General features: G+C 38.0%; 1 protein-coding gene across 39 annotated transcripts in view; it reads right to left on the bottom strand.

Annotated features, from left to right (window-relative positions):
• Positions 1-24,468, bottom strand: part of NRXN3 (neurexin 3) — a 1,691,350-nt gene that overhangs the window by 1,047,038 nt on the left and 619,844 nt on the right.

Below are 24,468 nucleotides of genomic sequence, written 5' to 3'. Positions count from 1 at the left end.
ATACCCCTTTGCTTTCAGGCTAAGCGAGTAGAGAGGGTGCCAGATTTGTAGCCTACTGACTTGTGTTTGATGAACCCTTGTTGTTGCCCCCCTTTTTATCTGTGTGACCCTGAGCAGACCACTTAAGCTCTGAGGCTCTATTTCCTCATTTGTAAGGGGATTATGATGACACAGGTACCTGCCCTACCAGGCTCATAGACTTGTGAAGGGTACCAAATTAAATAATGGATATGAAGATATTTTGAAAAAGTCAAAACGCCCCCACAAATAGTATTGTTTGCAATTCTGTATGCGATAGATAAAACACAAGTACATAAAACAAAACTTAAAATCCCTGTATTTCATGAAGAATAGGAGGAGAGCAGCAGTTTATAACCACCAGAGCAGACAATTGATATTTACCAGAGAGCTTTTAAAGGAAGGAAAAAGTAGCAGCATGGTCTGGCATCATAACATCCCCAGTGCCCAGCCATTGTGAGAGTTTGGCCCATTCAAAGAATATCTGATAGAGGCAGAGTTAAAACAATAACATAAAGCTAATGACACCCTTGAAAAACTCATTTTACTTTTATTCAAATAGGGAAAGAGGAAAACTGACTTATTTTTATTTTTTATTTTTTTGAGACAGTCTCACTCTGTTGCCTAGGCTGGAGTGCAGCAGTGTGATCTTGGCTCACTGCAACCTCTGCCGCCCTGGTTCAAGCAATTCTCCTGCCTCAGCCTACCGAGTAGCTGGGATTACAGGCGCATGCCACCATGCCCAGCTGATTTTTAGATATTTTGTAGAGGTGGGGTTTTGCCATGTTGCCCAGGCTGGTCTTGAACTCCTGACCTCAAACAATCTACCCACCTTGGCCTCCCAAAGTGCTGGGATTACAGACGTGAGCCCACTGCGCCTGGCTGAAAACTCACTTTTATTTGATACCTTCCTCAGTCTAAGGTTACCGACAATTTGTTACCTCAATTAACGCTATAGTGTAATTCTATTATTCCTACTTTCAGACAAGAAAACCAAGACTTTTTTTTTTTATTATTATACTTTAAGTTTTAGGGTACATGTGCACAACATGCAGGTTAGTTACATATGTATACATGTGCCATGTTGGTATGCTGCACCCATTAACTCGTCATTTAACATTAGGTATATCTCCTAATGCTATCCCTCCCCGCTCTCCCCACCCCACAACAGGCCTCGGTGTGTAATGTTCCCCTTCCTGTGTCCATGTGTTCTCATTGTTCAGTTCCCACCTATGAGTGAGAACATGTAGTGTTTGGGAAAACCAAGACTCTTAAATGGGTATGTTATCATCCCAAAGTCCCACAGCCTCTCTGGATTTGACTCAGTATATCTGATACCAAGCCCAGGGACTGTTTTGAAACACTATGATGTTCAACATGCGAATTTGTGTAAACATTCACTAGGCAAATAATTTTAGAAAACACAGGAAGAGAATATCACTCACATTCCTAGGAATCAAACCAGTCATTGGGTTCAGTATCTGTCACTGAGTAGGTCTTTATTAAATATTTGCTGTTGTCAAATATTTGCTACCTACATGCACTATGGAGAATACAAAGGTGAAACAGACAAGGTCCCTGTTCTAAAGGGAGATACAGAATGCACAAGTAACCGTACTGGAACATACAAGTGGTTAAATGGCACAGGAAATAAATACAAAGCAAGTAACATTCAGAGGAGAGAAGCTGAAGGATGAAGGCAATTAAGGCAGATGGGATAGTCTGTGCTGGTCTTGGTAGATGGGTAGGGTTTGTAATGAAAGCAGCAATGGCATCATATTGAACAGGTAGATCAGGTAGTATCTCTATAGACATAAAGGAAAGAAAGAAGGAGGATGCTCAGATTATAACAAACTATTCAATTTAACAGAAACATCTGGTGTGATTTGGCTCTGTGTCCCCACCCAAATCTCATCTCAAATTTTAATTTTCATAATCCCCATGTGTCGAAGGAGGGGCCTAGTGGGAGATAATTGGATCATGGGGGTGGTTTCCCCCGTGCTATTCTCATGAGTTCTCACAGTATCTGATGGTTTTGTAAGTGTTTGACAGTTCCTCCCTTCACATGCTCTTTTCTCTCCTGCTGCCTTGTGAAAAAGATGCCAGCTTCCCTTTCCATCACGATTGTAAGTTTCCTGAGGCCTCCCAAGCCATGCAGAACTGTGAGTCAATTAAACTTCTTTCCTTTATAAATTACCAGTCTCATGTATTTCTTTTCTTTTTTTTGAGACAGAGTCTCGCTCTGTCATCCAGGCTGGAGTGCTGTAGCGCGATCTCGGCTCACTGCAAGCTCCGCCTCCCAGGTTCATGCCATTCTCTTGCTTCAGCCTCCCAAATAGCTGGGACTACAGGCACCTGCCACCATGCGTGGCTAATTTTTTGTATTTTTAGTAGAGATGGGTTTCACCGTGTTAGCCAGGATGGCCTCAATCTCATGACCTCTTGATCTGCCCTCCTTGGCCTCCCAAAGTGCTGGGATTACAGGCGTGAGCCACTGTGCCCGGCCTCATGTATCTCCTTATAGTGGTGTGAAAACAGGCTAATACAGCATCAGACATATATTTTTAAAAATGGTTATCATGTAAGGTAGTTTGAGACCGGAATAAAATCAAAGGACTTGTGTATCTACTGGAAGGTAAATGGTTTTAGATTATGAGATACCATGATATATTCTTCTGTGCTTACTGATTGCCAGGCACTATTCTAGGTGATAGACATAACAGTGAACAAAAGAGAAAAACACCGCTACCCTCATATCTAGAAAGAAGTGAAACAGGGAGAAACAAGAGTCAGGCAGACCACATTGAAGGGTCCCAAAACAGTCTGTGTTGTTATCATACCCCTACCCTGTTTAGATACCACACAAAAGATGAAAAGTAATATAAATGCACTTATGATATTCCTGAAAGTCAGCCATCTCCCAGGTAAAACTCATGACATGCTAACAGCTGCACATTACAATTTGCAAACTGTAAAGGGATTACAGATAAAAGTGTGACAGTTGCAACACCATTACAATAAGACATATTATGAAGATCTCTTCTTAGATTGGAAACAATCTAAGTTTAACACATGATCCAGATGTGAAGCAAAACAAAACAAATCTTTTATCTCCTGGAAGGGCAGAATCTAAAGAAGATCAATAACGATACCTAAAATTGAGCATTTACTATTTGCCTGGTGCTTTCTAGGACTTTATATGCATTAAGAAGTCATTTAATCTTTAAGAACACCATGAAGACATTATTATCTCATTTTCTAGATATCAAGTAACATGGCTAATAAATGGCAGAGCTGGGAGTTGCATGCAGGCAGTCTGATTCTCCCAGCTGTATACTTAACAGTCCTGCCAAATTGTCATAGAGCCTATGCCTGGAGCACACCCATGCTTCCAAGCACCAAAGCACATCCATAACACTTCATGATAGAAGTTCTTGTGTTTGTATGTGCATGCATATACAAACATGCCATTCATTAAAGTTATGTATTATAAATATACAAAATTTTTATTTCTTCTATTCAGATTGCATAATCTCTATTGTTCTATTTTCAAGTTTGAATATTGAATATGATTTGGCTGTGTCCCCGCCCCAACCTCATCTTGAATTGTAGTTCCAATAATTCCCACATATTGGGGGAGGGACCCAGTAGGAAATAATTGAATCATGGGGGCAGTTTCCCCCATACTGTTCTCATGGTAGTGAATAAGTCTCACAAGATCTGATGGTTTTACAAGGAAAAACCCCTTTCGCTTAGCTCTCATTTTCTCTCTTGTCTACCATGATATAAGACAGGCCTTTTGACTTCCACCATGATTGTGATTGTGAAGTGTACCCAGCCACATGGAACTGTGAATCCATGAAACATATTTTTCTTTATAAATTATCCAGTCTCAGGTATGACTTTATCAGCAGCATGAAAATGGACTAATATGGTAAATTAGTACTGGGAGTGAGGCACTGCTATAAAGATACCTGAAAATGTGGAAGCAACTTTAGAACTGGGTAACAGGCAGAAGTTGGAACAGTTTGGAGGGCTCAGAAAAAGACAGAAAAATGTGGGAAAGTTTGGAACTTCCTAGAGACCTGTTGAGTGGCTTTCACCAAAATGCTGACAATGAAATTCAGGCTGAGATGGTCTCAGATGGAATGAAGAACTTTTTAGGAACTGGAGTAAAGGCGACTCTAGCTATGTTTTAGCAAACAAACTGGCAGCATTTTGTTCCATGTCCTAGAGATTTGTGGAACTTTGAACTTGAGGGAGATGATTTAGGGTCACTGGTGGAAGAAATTTCTAAGCAGCAAAGGATTCAAGAGGTAAGTTGGGTGTCATTAAAAGCATTCAGTTTTAAAAGGAAAATAGAACATAAAGGTTCAAAAAAGTTGCAGCCTGACAATGTGATAGAAAAAGAAAAACCCATTTTCTGAGGAGAAATTCAAGCCAGCTGCATAAATTTACATACATAATAAGGGGCCAAATGTTAATCACCAAGACAATGAGGAATATATTTCCAGGGCATGTCAGAGACCTTTACGGCAGCCTCTCCAACTGCAGGCCCCCCAGAGGCCTAGGAGGAAATAATGGTTTTGTGGGCTGAGCCACACACCCCTGCCCCTCACTGTGTGCAGCCTAGGGACTTGGTGCCCTGTGTCCCAACCACTCTAGCTATGGCTAAAAGGGGCCAAGGTAGAGCTCAGACCGTGGCTTCAGACGGTTCAAGCCCCAAGCCTTGGCAGTTTCCATGTGGTATTGAGCCTGCGGGTACACAGAAGTCAAGAACTGAGGTTTGGGAGCCTCCACCTAGATTTCAGAGGATGCATGGAAATGCCTGGATGTCTAGGCAGAGATGGTCTCCAGGGGCAGAGCCCTCATGGAGAGCCTCTGCTAGGGCAGTGCTGAAGGGAAATGTGGGGTGTAAGCCCCCACACATAGTCCCCACTGGGGCACTGACTAGTGGAGCCGTGAGAAGAAGGCCACTGTCCTCCAGACCCCAGAATGGTAAATCCACCGACAGCTTGCACTGTGCACCTAGAAAAGCCCTACACACTCAAAACCAGCCCATGAAAGCTGTCAGGAGGGGAGCTATACTCTGCAAAACCAGCCCATGAAAGCTGTCAGGAGGGGAGTTGTACTCTGCAAAGCCACAAGGGTGGAGCTGCCCAAGGCCATGGGAACCCACCTCTTGCATCGGCATTACCCAGATGTGAGATATGGAGCCAAAGGAGATCATTTTGGAACTTTAAGGTTTAATGACCGACTGACTGGATTTGGGACTTGAATGGAGCCTGTAGCCCCTTTGCTTTGGCCAATTTCTCCCCTTTGGAATGGCTATATTTACCCAATGCCTGCACCCTGAATGTATTTAGGAAGTAACTAACTTGCTTTTGATTTTACAGGCTCATAGGCAGAAGAGACTTGCCTTGTCTCAGATGAGACTTTGGACTGTGGACTTTTGAGTTAATGCTGAAATGAGTTAAGACTTTGGGGGGCTGTTGGGAAAGCATGATTGGTTTTGAAATGTGAGGACATAAGATTTGGGAGGGGCCAGGGATGGAATGATATGGGTTAGCTGTGTTTCTACCCAAATCTCATCTTGAATTGTAACTCTCATAATTCCCACATCTTGTGGGAGGGACCTGGTGGGAGATAACTGAATCCTGGGGGCAGTTTCCCCCATACTCTACTCATCATAGTGAATAAGTCTCACGAAATCTGATGGTTTTATAAGAGGAAACCCCTTTTGCCTGGCTCTCATTTTCTCTCTTGTCTGCTACCATGTAAAGGGTGTCTTTTACCTTCCAACATGATTGTGAGGCATCCCAGTCGTGTGGAATTGTGAGTCCATTAAACCTCTTTTTCCTTATAAATCACCCAGTCTTGGGTGCGTCTTTATCAGCAGTGTGAGAACAGACTAATACAATTATTTTATCTTCTGCCAACACTAATCTACCATTGAGCTCATCTAGTGAATTTTTCATTTAGGTTTTTGTACTTTTCAACTCTAAAATTTCTTTTGGAAGATAGATCAATAGATATATACAATATGTATTAAAATTTTTATTATTTTATTATCTGCTTGATGAATCATTGTTCTCATTTTCCTTTAATTTTTAAGCATAATTTTCTTTAGTTATTTGAACATATTTATAATAGTTACTTGTATTCTTTGTCTATTAAGTCCAATATATGAGCCCGCTCAAAGGCAGTTTCTATTGCCTGCATTTATTTCTGTGTATGGGTCACACTTCCTGTTTATTTGCATTCTCCTAATTTTTTATTGAAAGCTGGACATTTTAGATAATACATTGTAACAAGTCTGGACACTAACCCTGTTCCTCTAGGTTGATTTCTAATTGTTTGTTTGTTCATATGTTCATTTATTTAGTGATCTGGTAGAGATAATTCTGAGACTTGTATTTTCTCAGCAGATGGCTCTCGTCTCCCCCCTCAGAAAGGTTCCCCTGTTTTTTATCTTTTGGCTTGCCTTCCTGTGAGTGCTGCCCCTGTATCAATATAAGTAACTTATTGATCAAATACTGTACTTAAGCCCCCTTGGTCAGTTAGATTTTTGCCCTTTGTCTGTTGGATATGTGTGACTTGGAGACTGCTTTGAGGAAGTTTATGATCTTGCCTCGTGTTCAGCCAAGGACTGTCAGCTTAGAAATTATCCTCCTGTCCCCCTTGAGAAGTTTCAGCCTTCAGAATAAATACAGTCTTCCAGACCACCAAGAATGAATGATTTTGTTTTTAAGCTTGTTTTCCTAGGAATAGCACCTGAGTAAGAGTAGCTTATTGTTCAGCCAGTGTTGGTTGAGAGATCATGTTTAAGCCTTCTGAACCAATAAGACTCTTCCTCCTGGATGATGCATCTGTGTATGGCTTGAGAATGCTTTCAAATCTGCCCAGTGTCTTACTCTAATTACCTCTGAGTTGTGCAGCCTTGCAAATATGTATAACTTTCCAGACCCTCAGGGATAAGTGTGATCCCCAGAGGGCTCTTTAGGGCTTTCTCATTCCCTGATTCTCTCTACTCGACTTCTGGCTGCCTTACCAGTTTGCTCTTTGCTACTGATATCATAGAGCTGCCTGCTCCCTATAAGCTGCTTGCCATCAAGATCTCCATTGTTTAAGAAAACCCTTAGCCATGAACTTCTCTAACTTCTGTTCCAGACAGTCAGTGACTCCGGGCAGAGTGGAAACACTTATTGTTACACTCTGCATCTATCCCTGGGCAGAATTTCTGTTCCATTACAGCTCAGTTGGTTGCACAAATAGTGGCTCACTTCCACCCGAGTGACACTACCATTGTATAAGTGGGAAGTTGGGAAAGATGGTGGACTCTGGCCTTTTCAGCTTGCCCTTCCCAGCATGGAACCTCTGCCCTATGAGCAAGCTGAGGAAAAGACAATTGGACACCCATTATTATTGGTCTGCCACAATTGGGATAGAGCTTATACCCTATAAATTGGGGCTGGATAAAAGAAGTGAGCCCAATGTTCTTGGCTATGCCTACCCAGAATACTGCTTCTGCAACATGGATCTGGGGAAAATGAGAGGCACCGGTAACCTGCCCCTTCTGGGGTTAAACTGTAGCCCTAGACTGGTAACTAGCAGGTAAGGAAGCTCTTGTCCTTTTGGCTTCTAAAACAAGGAGCAGGAGTGAGATAGGGGATGGCAGCAGGTTACAGTTTAAATGTCACACCTCTCATTTTTCTAACTAATATTTAATAGATGTCTTGAATAAATGTTTTTCCATTGGCCGTGTGTCCTTATGACAATTTTTTTAATGTGTGTCTTAGCTTCTTTTGTGTGTGTATATGTTTTAATAATTTTCACCAGCTAAATGACTGTTTCACAGAGAAGGTCTGCTAAGCTCGCTCCTTTCCCACCCATTCCAGAGTTCCTTTATTTTTGGCTATTAAAAATATTTCACATACCTTTCTTCATAAAATTTTTCTTAGCCCTAAATGGTATATATCTGTATTTGTCACAGTAAGCCCTTTTCTATTTCTAGAGGATATAAGTAATTAATTTTATTTAATCATTGTGTCATTTTAAAACACATTTTAGGACCGATTTTGTTTTTACGGTCTGATTGTTTACTTATTGTCTAATTGCTTTTCAATCTCAATAATTAATGACTTCTCTCTACATTTCCATCTTCTGACCAGTAAGGGGAAAAGCTACCTCCCCACTGGCATTCAGAGGCTCTTCCAAATAAAGGAAGGGATTGGCACTGGAAAATCGAGCAATATGATAACACTTAGAATGGAAAAAGGTTTCTGTAAAATTATTGTGTTAAAGAAGCAATCCAGGGAGAAAGGAAATCATAGTATTTACTTTTTTATGTATGTTTCTTTTATCTATACGATGCTTAAATTCCCTTAAAAATAAAAGCCACCCTTCCCAGTCTGTGTTAAACTTGTCTCAGAGAGTTATGATCTCCTCAGTCTTTCATTATCCTCCTCCCTTTTCAAAGAAAAATCAAATATCAAATTAATAACTGTTTTCTTTTTTTGAGACAGGGTCTTTCTCTGTTACACAGGCTGGAGTGCAGCAGCACAATCATAGCTCACTTAACCTTGAATTCCTGGGATCAAATAATTCTCTCACCTCAGCCTCCCAAGTAGCTAGGACTACAGGAGCACCACTACACCTGGCTACTTTGTTTGTTTGTTTGTTTGTTTGTTTTTGTAAAGACAGAGTTTTGCCATGTTGCCAAGGCTGGTCTCTAACACCTGGACTCAAGTGATTCTTCTGCCTTGGCCTCCCAAAGTGCTGGGATTACAGATGTAAGCCACTGCATCCAGCCAGAGATTTAATTTTTTTAAATAGTACATGTTCATCCTTTTAAAATATAAGAGATGTAGACATAAAGAAAAAAATTAACCTTTTCAAATCATGTTACCATCATTAACAGCAGAGAGGCATATTTCTAGGTACTTTTCTAAGCATATATATATATATACACACTATATACACATATATGTACATATATACACATATGTACATATATACATATATACACATATGTACACTTATATACATATATACATACACATATCTACATATATACACATATCTACATATATACACATATATACACATATATACATATATACACACATATATATACATATATACACACATATATACACATATATACATATATACACATATATACACATATATATACACACACAAATAGAAGAAATAGACAAACTGTAGAGAAAAATCTATATGTACTACTTTAATTAAAGTAAACTTTAATATTACATGAAGTTGGCAAAAGAAAAAACTCCGAATTTCAACTATTTTTTATGAGGTACTACCTTCCAAGATAACTCACTAAAATTTACAAAAGATATTATTAAACACATAAAAAGATTGGTGTTATTATTTGTTTCCGTTTTTTGTTTTTTGAAACAGAGTCTTGCTCTGTCGCTCTGTCACCCAGATGGGAGTACAGTGGCACAATCTTGACTCACTGCAACCTTCGCCTCCCAGGTTCAAGCAATTCTCAAGCCTCAGCCTCCTGAGTAGCTGGAACTACAGGCACATGCCACCACACCCGGCTAATTTTTGTATTTTTAGTAGAGACGGGGTTTCCCATGTTGGTCAGGCTGGTCTCGAACTCCTGACCTTTCAGGTGATCTACCCGCCTCGGCCTCCCAAAGTATTGGGATTACAGGTGTGAGCCACCATGCCCAGCCTGGTGTTATTATTTGAACTCCCTCCTCCAAATTTAGCCAGTAAAACTGCCTTCTTCCTATGAAAAATGAGAACATTATTCTTTGACATTTTCTCCTTCATCTATGATTTTTTGCTATTTTTATCACATATTGTGTAAGAAAGGGTTAACTCAAAAGATCTGGGTTGTTCAAACTGTGCATTCCCAAGAAAGGCCTATTTGCATGACTGGCCCTTCACCAGCTCCTGTGTATTGAGCTCATGGAATTTCTGAGTGATGAGTGTTTTTGCAAGCCTAGGGCCTTGAGTCAGACTGTACCAGTTGGTCTAGATGGTTTATGCTACAAATATAATTTATGATGAACACTTGCTTTCCCTCTAGGGTCTGGAGCCTTGGTAACTAAGTCAGTCATGTAAGCATCGTATGCCTATGTGACTGACCTCCAGTAAAAACCCTAGACTCCAGGGTTGACTTCATGTGTGTTGCCACACATCATTGCTGGAGAAATTAGGCACATCCTTTGTGATTTAACTGGGAGAGGACTCTTGGAAACCTGTGCCTGGTTTCCTCCAGACTTTGCCCCCATGTGCCTTTTTCCATTGCTGATTTTACTCTGTAACTTTTGCTGTAATAAACCATACTCATAAACATTCTCATTTCTGGGTCCTATGAGTCCTTCTAGAGAATGATGCAGATTGACAGTGGTTTGGGGGACCTCTGACACATGTATACTTTGTTCTATATTTATAATGTTTACCATGTATTTCTTGTATATTTAAATGCTGCCGCTGTTCTTACCAAGTGTTTCTGTTTCTGAGTGACTTTATTTCATCTTTTAAATGCTTGAATTTTATTGTAATGTCTTTTATTTTTGGGGGGGTATAGATTTATCAAGTTAAAAATAAGTTAGTTTACCCAGGTTGTTTTTTATTTTTGTGAGTACATAATTAATGATTATGCAAATAATACAGGTGTATATATTTATGGCTTACATGAGATATTTTGATACAGGCATGCAATGTGAAATAAGCACATCATGGAGAATGGGGTATCCATCCTCTCAACCATTTATCCTTTGAGTTACAAACAATCCAATTACACTCTTTAAATTATTTTAAAATGTACTGTTAAGTTATTGTATGGTAACAACATATTTAAAAAGAGCTCATCTGGGTTATATTAAGTTATTATATAGTAACAACTTTTTTAAAAAGAACTCTTTAGTGTTATATTACCAAAGTTTGTTCATATTTGTGAATGTCTGCTTGTTCTGTTTACATTTGAGTTACATTATGGTTGCAGATAATTCTTGTCCCATTTTATTTTATGCTCGATTTTATAGACATTGCTTTGTGTAATGAGATTGTATAATGCCAGCAATATACCTCATAGGTGATAAGTGCTGTAAATTTTGCCTATATGCCTTAAGGATATTATTTTAATCCTGGAAGTCCAATGACTTGATCAATACACATCTCAGCATTGAACATACTATGTAGTTTTCTTACAACATGCTCTTTCAAACTTCACAGTCACTTCCTTATATCAAGAAAACTTTCCAGTTTGATACCTTTGAGTAATTTCTTTGTTGAGGTACTTAGGTTTTCTCTTTCAGGGATCTAATTATACTATCTGCCCTCTTTATATCTCAGTTTCTCTGTGATGAATTTAATCTCTGGTTTTTTCATCAGCATTAACTGCGATGATCTCCAGCACTTTCCCTCTGGCAATATTTCAATTTTTAGCCGTATCTTTTCCACCCCCTGTTGTTACTAATTATTTCAAATTAGTTATGTGATCACATTGTTTTGGCTTTCCTTTTTTTTTTTTTTTTTTTTTTTTGCCTTTAGTCTACAATCTCCCTTTTTCTTTCAGATAATTTTTTTTTTTTCTTTGAGTTCTTCTGGCATTAATTCAATTTTTCTTAAGTCATTCAATAACACAAATTGAGCTATAGAATGTAGCTCATGGGAAGTTTTCTGTTCTTTTGCTTTTTCTCTAGATCAAATTATTTGACTTTTCTAAGCTTATTTCTTTTTTTTTATTTTTAACTTTATTGTTCTGTTGCTTTGCATTTGTATTGTCATGTCATTCCCTTTTACCTTGCTTACTCGCAGGCATCTCTGTCCAGAGTTCCTAATTGTTCAGACACAGTTTCATTGACTTCTTGCCACCTAGAATTACCTACAGTTTAATTGTGTAATATTTTGAGTTCTATATACTTTTTTTTCTGTAGCTTCAGAGATGGCAGAATATGTTCAGGAAATGGAGGGAAGACATCAAGAGCTCTGTCAAGGCTATGTGTGAGCTTCATTTAGCTATCTGGACTGTGGTCTTATTCTTGAAGCTTTGTTAAGTGTCCTATTCCAGAAGTCACCCTGCCTGGTTAAAGAGAACATCCCAAGGCAATGGAGGGGAATCCATGTGCTCCCGGTGAATTTTCTTTTGATTCTCAGTCCTGTTGTCTGTTTCTATTACATATTTTTTTTCTCCTATAGCCATTTCCACTACTCTTCAGTTTTCAGTGGGAACAGGTAAGAATATGTACTAAGTTTCTTTTCATATATAAAGATATTAGTAATAATTCTCAGCATGTTTACCAAGTGGATAGTACTGTACCTTAGGAACATAGGTGGGGCTAGCAGGCTCATCATGCTTGACCATTCCTCCTGGGTTGGCTTCAGAATTCTCTGTCTTGCTCCTAATTTTTGAGACTTATGACATTGGGTTTGCCCCTTTTCTTACTTTGGGATAATGATTATTTGGTTGGCATGTTCATTTTTGTTTAACTTGAAAGAGAAAACCCCTAGCAGGCAACTGTTCTTTCTTTCTACAATTTTCCCACTTCCCTTTCTTTAATCAAACTAGTATATCTAAACATCCAAAGAGATAGAAAATAACTAAAACTTAGACCTCAAAGTTTTCAATCTTACCACTGCATATGTTGTTTTAGGTGTGATAAGGTCCTAATCAAAAAGAAAAGTGAAAACTATAAGGAAAATGGACTGTAGGAAGAGAATGATAACCAGGATCTTCTTGGCTACACCTGCAAGGAAGTGATACCATTTACATCTCCTAGAGCCTTGAAAGACAAAGCCAGACTGGCAGGTAGTAACAGGAAACAAGTAAAGAAAAGTACTAGAGTATGCAATTCATGTGATATTGCTAGTGAATGCTGGAGGCCCACTGGCACTGATACAGTATTATGAGCAATTAGCTCCATAACTTCACGAAGGGGACTTTGCTGCTCTCATTTTGCTCTTAGCATATCAAGCTTATGTTCATTCCTAGCACTATATTCCCACCAGCCCTTAAGCCATCTCCTATGAAAAGAAGACACTCTCCTGGTCAACCTTGTAAGCAAATTACCACCAAATTATCACATCCCTCACCGTTTTCTCTTTCTGTACCTTCAAGACACTCTCCTGCTCATTCATGCAGCAACTGGCATCACACACTGCTTAAGTGTGTTTTATTCTGACAAAGCTTCTAAAATACCCAGATTGCTTTCCCTCCACCCAAACTGGGCTGATCTTAAACTGCATGCAAATCTACGCAGGAATGCCTGCCAGGTTCTAAATCTGTATTTTGCAACAGCAGGAGCAACATCAATCTCCAGCTCCAAACAGACCCGACGGTTCCAGGGAATCAACAAAATGGATGTGGGGTGATGTCCTCCCTCTTGTGGACAAGGTTGAAAACTAACTTCACATTCTCAACAGAATCCTGCCATTACATATGGTCATATTGGCTTCTCATTCCCCAAAAGCCAGAGCACTCTGAAGCAATGACAACAATTTTCATTGATATTTCTCACTTAAAGAAAAGCAGGCATGTAGTCTTTCATATTTTTAATATTCCAAAGAGAAAAAAATGGAATAGAGAAATTCTGGTTTATAAATGTATACCTTCTAATAGAATGTCGATTTACCAAAAAGTTTATACAGCCTTTTCTTAAATAGCAATTTTTACCACTGAATTTTAAAATATGACTTAATTTATACAAATTAAACATAACACAATTCTTCAAAACTCTATCAACTGCTTGCAATAATGTTTGTTCTCTCATTCAATGACTAATATCTAATATGTGACAGACACTGTGCTGAAATTGGGGAAAAGCACAAATAGCATGTTCTCTGTCATTAATAGAGAATATAGCAAATGGGTGTTGTAGACTCAAACAGGTAAACTGTTATACTTAAAGAATAAAGAAAATGTGAGAATTCAGCTCAGGCATCTATACAGAGGTATAAACGAGAATTATTAGGAAGGAGACCTGTAAACCGTGTTTCAAGAATATAAGAGTAAAGAGCAAAGAGAAGAGTGGGAAGGCACTCTGGCTGAGGAAACAGCATATGTACATGCACAGCTTTCACAAGTGCATGAAATGAAATCATTTATTAAGCACAGAATCTGGTGAATGATAGTTATTAGGTGGGTGCAAAGGTAATTGCAGTTTTTGCCATTGCTTTTAATTGCAAAAACCGCAATTACTTTTGCACCAATCTAATACCATGCAGAAAATTCAAGGTTCAGGAGGAATTTGGTGTGGCTGGAGTAGATTAGAATTTGTCAACAGCAACACTGCTGATATTTTGACCAGATAACTCTTGGTTGCAAAGGCTATCCTGTGTATTGTGGGATATCTAGGGGTATCCCTGGCCTCCACCCACTAGATATCTGTGGCACTCCCTTTGGTCGTGACAACCGAAAGCGTCTCCAGACATTTCCAAATGCCCTTCGGGGGGAAAAGTCACCCCCAGTTGAGAACACCTTGACTAGAGCATATGAAAAGGAATGGTAAAATTTGAGATGGGGGAACACATAGAGAACTCTAAAAAGCACAGTTAGGAAGTTTAGATATTAGTCAATAGAAAGCATTTTTAGATAGAAAGTGACATGATCAGACTTGCTTTTTAGACTAACTCTGGTGATTCAGGGAAGACCGCGTGGTGTGGTGAGAGACTAGATGTAATCTTATTCAATTTTCTTCCAGATACTTTTGCCATTGCTTTATTGTGCAAACATGTTATAAAATTTCAAAATACAACCATTATAAATGACAGTGGTATGTTTCTGAGAATTGCTCTAACTCTGAGTCAATTCAAGAAAGCTCTGTTGTGCAGAGCTGTGATTACACATATGGGTCAGCCTCCCATTCAGAATCATTGCTTGGTGTGCTGTCACTGTAAGCATATAAGCTTAGAGTTAGAAGATCTGGGTGGAATTCCAGGTCTGCAAGTTATTTCATGGTAAAACCTTGTTGGGACTCAGTTTCCCAAGTGTAACAATAATACCGAATCAGTCAGGAAACCATTAAAAAACAGATGGCCCATTTGAGTTGTGCCATTTGATGAAAGTTTAATAAAGGTAAGATTTAAAAGGTATAGGTAAGAGATAGTGGGCTCTCTAGTGGTAATGCAGTATTCAGGTCTATTAAGAGGAGACCCTTTTACTTTCCCTAATGGGTCTAGGGGAGGGCCAATTGCTAGACTGCAGAGGAAGGGAAAGAGATAGAGTGAATGGAGACCTTGAGGTCAAGAGACAAGCCAGTTGGCAGCCTTTCCAAGAGCCAGGAAATTAAATGCCCAGATCTCATTCTCATCCTTTCCTTTCATCTTCCATGAGTATTTTTCACCGGACAAACTCAACTGAAATACAGAAGGCAAGGGAGCTCTCAGGGAAATCCATATAGAATCACATTCCAAGGCACAAAACTGAATGAAGAAGGGTGGAGAAGGATTGGAAATGGATCCAGAGTTGCAAAGAAAATGTATCCAGCACAAAGGCAAACCCTGAAGTATGAACGTGAAAATATCCAAGCCATGCCTGATAATAACCCATGCTCAGTACATGTTGTATATATATGCATGCACATATGTGTTTGAATTTCCTTGAGGTCTAGAGATGGCCCATTGCTTCCATGAGAGGATACTTCCATGTTGCAGGTAGCACTGGTCAGTAGAAAGAGCCTTGGTGTTAGGAGGTCCCAATTCCACTTCTCACAGGCATGCAACTGTGGGACCTTACTTTTCCCTTATGTAAATCTTGAACCGTATTTAAAAACTGCATAAGAAAATATGTTTGAAAGGGCTCTGCAATTCAAATTGTAAAGTGGAACATAATTGTAAAGGGTTAATTACAATTCTTTGTTAGTCTTCCTTATCATTATGAAGTCTACTTTGATTAAATAGAGAAATAAGGGCGACGTTCTGCTTTCTTCTGTTCTCAAACTCCCTACACAATGGATCTACTTTCACAATCATGGTAGAGATTGCATTCAAGAACCCAAAGTTAAATCTTTTATATTTCTTTGAGGGTGAGAATGGCTCATAACAGTCATGGGCAGACTATGTTTAGTGATTGAGCCTGATATCATGGTCCAGTTATGCTATTCATCTTGAACAGCTCTGTTCTGTAGATACTCTTGCTTGTTTTGCTCAAAGCTTGCTGCCTCACTCTGCCATATTCTTTTTCTCAGTATTCCAGAGAATACATTTACTCTCTCATTATCATTGACAATAACTGGTTAGTAAAATTTGAATAAAGGCTTTAGCTCTGAACCATCAAGAAGGATGTTTGACTGTGGGTATAGATCTGTAAATGAATGGATTTTTATACCTATTATCTTTGCTTTATTCTAAATATTATTACACAACATCATTGAGCTGATTTTGGAAAAATGATTAATGGTCAACTGAACGCTTGATTTTGTTGTCTTATCTAATCTAACGGTTAACGCTTTTGATTTCCAAATGACTATGTTGAAGGGCTAGATAACTGAACTGTTCCACACACAGTTGTACTCACTAGAATGTGGGTGCTTTCATATTATCTGAGGCCAGATCAGAGAGATAAATTCTTTAGGGTGGCAGAAGAAAATACACTTTCTTCCTGGCAATTGTTTCACAATGCACCAGTTCAACAAACCTCAATTCCATACATACTACTTACAAGGACAAACTGGGTCACAAATACAACATGAACCAAAATTATGTTGTCTAAGATATAGGATAAATTTCCTAGAAAAGTCAAGCCAACAAAGAAAATTTAAGAAGTCTGATAAACTGATTAAAGTAAAATTGGTTTCTTGTCACTTTATCAAAAAAAAAGCATAGAAGTTGTATATTACTGTCTCTGAATTGCATAGAAATTTAGAGTTAGAAAGAAAGTTGAAATTTACCTGCATTCATACCTTTTCATACCTGAGGAAACTGAGGTAATATTTTAAAGTCTTGATTTCCCTTCTTATAGAGATATGAAAAAGTTTGCTTTTTACTGTCTTTATTTGGGATCCTGCTTCCAAAATCAGGTAAAACAAAATCAACAACGTTGTGAAACAGATGATTAAATACATACGTGTACATATACATAAGTATATATAAAACACATAAAGATCTATTGAGTCACCTAGTCAGAACATTGCTTTTGTGTTTTTTTTGAACACTGAAATATATGCTATTACAACACTTCTTAAGGAAAGTTAGCTATGGAATGAGAATACAAAGGAATGGTGACAGAGCCAGACGTTACATACAACTCATACAGGACATGAAATAAAAGATATCTTTTTTAGTGGATGTGGCTAAGAGAAAAAAGAGAATTAATAAAGAGAAATCTCACAACTCTAACTTTGTGTACAGTAGAATCTAGAGTTACCCAGGTTTAAAAAACTGTCCCTGGATTTGAATTCAAATATGCAGTTATAGTTTTGCAGATCTCAGCATGTTATTGGAATGACTGTTGGATGCTATATAATGTATCAGGGCTGATACATCAATTCATCAACCCTCTGGCCAACCTCAGGAGAATATGCTTTTCTTGGAAGATGACTACACTATTTGTAGTATTAGTTCCCAAATCATTAGGGTAGATTTAATATGTCAATAGTTGAGCTTATTTATTCAACATGTAGTTTCTGAGTACATACTATTGTTCCAGGCATTGTTCCAGACCATGAGGATCTAGCAATGAATAAAACAAATTTCCTACCTTGTGGAGCTTTAATTTTAGCTACAGTCACATTACATAATGGCTGAATAGAAGTAACCTTATTAGCCTGAAATATGAATGGTAAATAGTCATTGTAGTACACTGTGGAGAAAAATAAAGAACAACTAGTCAGCAGGAGGATAATCATTTGACTGGAAGCAGCATATTTCAGATTTTTCCACTCTCAAGGCTTCTAACATATCATTTTACAGGAACTTTATCTAGAAGGATATGGTATCATATAGTTTCATCAAGGTATGAGCCACGGCTGTGAGGTATCCAACAACTGTGTCTTGATTCATTTATTCATAAACATGGAGGTACATGCTATGGCCACCATTGAAATAGGATTGTGGGTAGGTATTAAGCAAAGTCTAATGTTGTCCTTAGCTTGCCAAAAACAACAACAACAAAGTTGTAACTGTCTGGCGGATGACTAGGATGCATCATACACAGGCTACTACTGCAGCAACAATGAAGAACACGGCTAAAATTAAGTCATAAACACTTCTTGTCAGGGCTCCATTTCTCTGCAAGAAAAAAGCTGTTTTATAGGGCTGGCAAAGTATATTGTAAATTATATTATCAGCCCACAGCTGATGAGTTTATGAGTCTACAGGGAACAAGTTATCTGGCTCCGTCACCATGTTTAGCTTGCCAGAATTGCATGTGAGGCACACCAGCCTGAGAAATATTGCTAAAACTTAGAAATGAGTGGGCCAAGAATAGCACTGGAGCAGAAGATAGAAAGTAGAGGGTACATAGCATTAATTTGTGCCCAAAGTTTTCCTCTTGGAGCCGTCTTTATGACTCAGTGACACTGTTCAGCAGTTCTTGAGTCAACAACTAATTATATTGCAAAACACCAGATGATCAAGGGTGTGTCTGATGAATGGGTGGACAATTTCCAGTAAAAATAAAAATGTCTCCCACATTATTGTACCATCCTCAAAATGTCTTCTTGTTTATTTCACTAACTAGCAAAAGCTATCTCTGTTTCCACTGTATTTTTCTGTTCATTTTATCTTTTTCTCTTATAGTTGGACTAGACTCATATTTCTAAAACCAATCTAATCATATCACTTTCAATGGCACCATAGTTCTTATTACTTAGCCTTGAATTCTAAATCGCATATGATCTGAGCCCCTGGTCTTATCTCAGGCCAATGGCCTGCCCCTGCTGTTCCTTTCACTTTGGCCATAGAATACACTCTTGGCTCCTGGAATGTGCCCTGCCCCTGTGACTGTGCTCAGGCCGCTCCCTTTGTCTACAATGTTCTCAGTCTATCTTCTAAGAACACGTGAGGCTCATTGACTCTACTGTCATCCAGTTCTCTCCTCTCCCAAGTCTACTCCTGTAGTCCAAGCCCCCATCCTCTGTCTTCTAACTAGACTTCTGAAATCATCTCCTAATGATCCCCCCTACATTCATTCTTTACTCTCAATAGTGGGTTCTCCACATGGCAGCCAGAACAATCACCTCCTACCCTTGTTATAACTTCCCATGCTTCCTAATGCACTGGGAATAACTTCATACTCCTTGGCTGGCTCACCAAGTCCTACGTGATTTCTTTCCTTGCTAAAGGATGATCCTAAGTCCAGGTTTGGCCAGACAGTCTCATTTCACTTCTGTTGTCCTGGTGTAATTATTAATAGCACCACTTTTACTCAAAAGTGTGCCAGTTTGGACTTAGAGCCACCTGGTGACCTTACTTTACAGCTCATCATCTACTATTGCCTCTTTGTCAATTACAGCCCAGCATGCTGGCCTACTTCTGTTTCCTTAAACACAAACATACTAATTTGTTCTTGCATTTGGGCATTCAGCCAACCTGCTTCCTTGGTATGGAATTACCTGCTCCTTGTTCATTTTGCACGGCTGGCTGTTTCCCATTCAGGCCCTAGCCCAAATAGCTTAACTATCATCTTCTCAGAAAGGTATTCCCCAATCCCCTATCTCCCTGAGCATATTCTATCACATCAGCTCATTTATTTTTCATGACAATACCTAAAATATCTAATTATTTTTGTGTGTGTTTTTTTTTTTGCTCATGTGTTATCTGACTTCTTCTAGGCTGTAAGCTCCATGAATGCAGATAACTTTTCTTTTTTGTTTACCATGATGTAGCTATTTTCTAAAAGAGTGCCTGGTCCATAGTAGATGCTCTATAAAATAGATGGTGGATAAATAAGAAATCTTTGAGCATCATCTTCTCTGTGAAGCCTATCCTGAGGGCTACCTGTGCTCTCTTCCCAGGTAAGATGACCACCCTTTTCCATGGCCTTCTATCTGGTACATATATTTATTATCAGCGGTGCCCACAGGACTGTTTTTTGTGTGTACTTTAGTTTAGTTTACATATTTGACTCTCTCTCAATTCTGTAAGCAAACTGGAAGGACAAATGTATTTTCTGCTCATTTTTTGTCTTGTTTTAATTGTTTTAAACTATATTTCAAACTTACATACTTATAGAAAAGTTATAAAAATTATACTGAGTTTCTTATACCCCTCACCCTACTCCCCCTAATGCTAATAACCTCTTACATTACCATGGTATGATTATCAATCATAGCAAATATACATTGATTCAATATTTTAAACTTCAGGCCTTATTCAAATTTTACTATTTTTCCATTAATATGTTTTTCTCCTTCTTTCTGTTCTAGGATCCTACATCACAATAGCTATTATTTTGCCATGCTCCCTTCCGGTCTACAATAGTTCCTCAGTCTTTTGTTGTCTTTCATGTCTTTTTAAAGAGAACTAGTCAGATATTGTATCAAAGATCTTCATTTTGGTTTTGTCCAGTGTTTTTTCAGGATTGGAGAGAAGTTACACGTTTTTGGCAAGAACACCATAAAAATGATATTGTGTCCTTTTCAGTGCATTCTGTCTAGGGGTTCATGATATTCACATGCCTTGTTCCTGGTGATAATTTCCTGCTTATCTGATAAAGTCAGAATCTTCCAAGTTCCAGGTCTCTCCATTTCTAAATGATTGTATTTTCCTTTGTAGTTGATACATGTATTAGAGAAGATACTTTGAGCCTATGCAAATATTATTCTCCTCAAACTTTTATCCACTAATTTTGGTATCCATCAGTGATCTTGCTTGCAACATTTATTAATGTGGTGTTTGTCTACTGGTGATCCTCTCTTTTCCTGTTTCCTCCTACAGTTATGAGTTGAAATTCTACTGTGTTCTTATTCATGTTTAACTCTCCTTGCCAGTGCTTATCATGACATTTGAACACATATGTATCTCTACTAGTACAGATTACACCAGCACAATGAAGTTCTCAGCCTTTATATGAGGCCTGCCACTTATTAGCTCTGTGACTGGACAAGTCACTTGATCTCGCAGTTGAGTCTCAGGTTTCTCATTGGTGAAATAACGATAATATTAGCTCATGACTCATTAGCTTTTGGGAGAATATTCAATTCATTCTTCATCCCTCATCCATTCATTCAGGCACTGGAGATACAACAAATGAAAGAGACAATGCACCTGACTTTATGAAGGTCCTTAGACCCAGTCCCTGTCACATATTAGGCATTGCAAGGCTGTGAAACTGTTTTCTACAGTTATGATTTAGAATTTCCTGGTCAATCCAGATTTATTGGGATTGCAAAAAGTTTTCTGCAAAAGCTCAGATTTCATTCCTTTCCAACCAGAGACATTGTTTCTCAGAATTTTCACTGACACGAGAATGATCAAAGATGTACCCCGCCTCCCAGAGATGTAAGATTTTAGTAATTAATTTTTCCCAAACATACCAGAATTCTAGTGGGAGAGCTCGATTAAACCACAAGTAAAATCTTTAATGAAAGGTAAATGTTAAAAGTTCTTACAGGAGGGCTCTCCTTTCTTTAAACCACTACTTTCAGGTTCCACTCTATAGAGGAGCTGGATCACTGTCACATGGGCCAGAGGAAATATTTGAAAATGGAGAAAACTGTAGCTGGTAAATGTTATTGCTAGCTCTGGGAGGTGAGGCCTGCAAGGCTAATACCAACATGCTGGAGCTTGGCAGGGCCCCGGGGAAGCCCAGAAGAGTGGGCAAGCTGATCACGCAAGCCCAGTCCAAATGTCACTCTAACATTTGCAGAGCTGTGTGTAACTGCTTAAGGAGAGGTTTCCAACGAGAAGGTCAAGGATGGAAAATCTGTTTGGGGAGCTGAAGGATGTATTTGGGAAGGTGCAGCCATTTTGCAAAGTATTCTTTTCTCTTCGTGTGAGAAGGTGATTTTGTTTTGGTTTGTATTATATGAACCTGCGTGGTTTTTCCTGCTAACTATTGCCTTCAGGAAGGCAAATGCCAATCTCTGGCCTGATTTTAGCAGGGAAGAAGAGATTATATATTGTCCTGAATTCTATTATTAAACAGCTTTTATTTTGTTTTCATTTTTATTCTTTATGTGCCTAGTTGGTTTTGTATGTCTATAGTTGAGCCTTGATATTTTAGAATTTAACATTCACAATTTTGACATTTTCTCAATGAGTCTGAATAGTTATGCTATGCAGTCATATATAATTTGGTTGAGTCATACATTTTCATCAGTCCCATTGAGAGCAGGGAGTGTAAGAACTTTGTGAATAAACCTAGTAGAGCACTCAGCACACACATCTCAGTGAAGCTGGTTCTTTATTTAATTCTGAAGTATTTCAAACATTCAAACAAGTAGAAATAATAATATAATAAATATCTGCATACCTATAACCTGGCTTTTATTAATTCCTAACATTCTGGTATATTTGTTTCAGATTCTTTCTGAAGAAATAAAATATTACAGGCATAGGTCAATATTCTCGTAACAGTCCCACTTTCTTCTTTCTAAAAGGGACATTCGTCATGTCCATGCACGTTTTTATATTATTAATATATATGGAACTACCCATGAAATATTTTGGATTATTTTAAATGTTCACTAGCTTTATCTAAATAGTATTATTCTGCATATTCAGTAATTTGCTTTTTTCACTCAAGAGTACAACTGTGAGGTTCACTAATGTTGCATGTAGCTCTCATTTGTTCAGCTCCAGTATTGGATGTTATTATATTATATAGAGATACCACCATTTATTGATGCGCTCTTCTGATTTAGATTTTTTTTCACATAACAAGCAGTGTACATTCTAATAACTAGCTCAATGTAAATTGCCTGAGAGTTTCCCTTAAGAGTTTACATAAATATGCAATTGTGAGACCAAATGTCATGTGTAGCTTCAATGCTAAATTGTATTTCAAAGTAGCTGCCTCAATTCACATTCCCACTCTTTAAGATATGAGAGCTCTCAATTCTCCTCCCTGCCAACACTTAATATTGTCAGAATTGTACATTTTTGCTACTCTGGTGGTTTGAAGTAATATCTCAATGCTTTTTGAATTTGTATTCTCAAGGTTCTAGTGTGGCTGTACATGCTTTTATGTGTTATATGTTAACTATCCATTTTGGTTTTGGCATCTGTCATTTGCTTATTCATATCCTTTGCTCATTTTTCATTGGGTTATTTGTCTTTCTCTTGTTCACGTGTAGGGGGTCATTATACAATTTAGAATACCAATCCTTTGTGTGCTGGGTGCATTGCCAATGTTTTCTCCAAGTCTGTAGCTCATCTTTTAATTTATCATATCTTTCCTGGAACATAAGTTTTAAAAATAATTGTAATCAAATATACCAATATTTTTTAATGATCTATGCTTTTTTCTCCTCTTTTAAGAAATCTTTCCCATACATAGGTCATAAAGCTAATCACCATTGTTTTATAAAAATTTTAAAGTTTCACATTTTACATTTAAATTTGTATATATCCTTTATTTTCATGGGTGATATACAAAGAAGTCTAATTTCATTTTTTCCCATATAGATAAGAAAATTCCAGCACCATAGGTTGACTAGTTTGTTTATTAACTAATGATTTTCAATGTCTACCTGGTCAGGGATCAATTTTCCATAATGCAAGGAATAGTTACTGAGCTCTATTGTGTCCCACAGGCTGGTGTGCCTATTTTATATCTATGTCCCACTGTCTTAATTAATTTGAGGATAAAACATGCCTTGATGTCCAGTTGGGCAAGTCTTTTCTCTTGGGTTTTTCCCAGAGTTGTCTTGGCTATTTTTGGCCCCTTGATCATATATGAGTTATAGAATTAGCTTGTCAAATTCCATGAACAGTTTTGAGTGGAAATGTATGGATTTATAGAAGAATTTAGAAAAAGTTGGCATCTTCGTGTTATTGAGTCTACCCATACATAAATATGGTGAATGTTGATGGCTTATTCAGGACTTTATAATCTTCAATAATATTTTGTCATTTTTCCCATAAAGGTCTTGAATCTTTTATTCGATTATTCTTAGCTTCCTTACATTTTTGTCATTATTGTATATGAATTTTTTTTCAGTTCTACATTTCAATTGGTAATTATAATTGCAGGGAGAGGCTAATTAGATTTATATGTTTACCTTGTACCCAACAAACTTGTGGAAATTATTTTTAATTCTGATAGTCTGCCAATAAACCCTTATGGACTTTCTGCAAATAAAAGCACTGTAGATTCCTCTCCAATCTTTTTGCTTTTTTTTTTTTTTTGTCTTATTCCATTGGCTATTTTTTTCATTTCAATAATCAATAGAAACAATGATAGTATTCATTCTTGCTTTGTTACTAATGTAAATATGTTTGCTGTAGTTTCTTGATAGCTTCTTGTTTTTGAGGTAAAAATGTCCTACTCCAATCTAAGCTTGTTCATATTAGTTTTAA

This window comes from Pongo abelii, chromosome 15 (assembly GCF_028885655.2).
Source record: "Pongo abelii isolate AG06213 chromosome 15, NHGRI_mPonAbe1-v2.0_pri, whole genome shotgun sequence".
Classification (NCBI taxonomy): domain Eukaryota; kingdom Metazoa; phylum Chordata; class Mammalia; order Primates; family Hominidae; genus Pongo; species Pongo abelii.
This window is presented reverse-complemented; position numbering and strand designations above follow the sequence as displayed.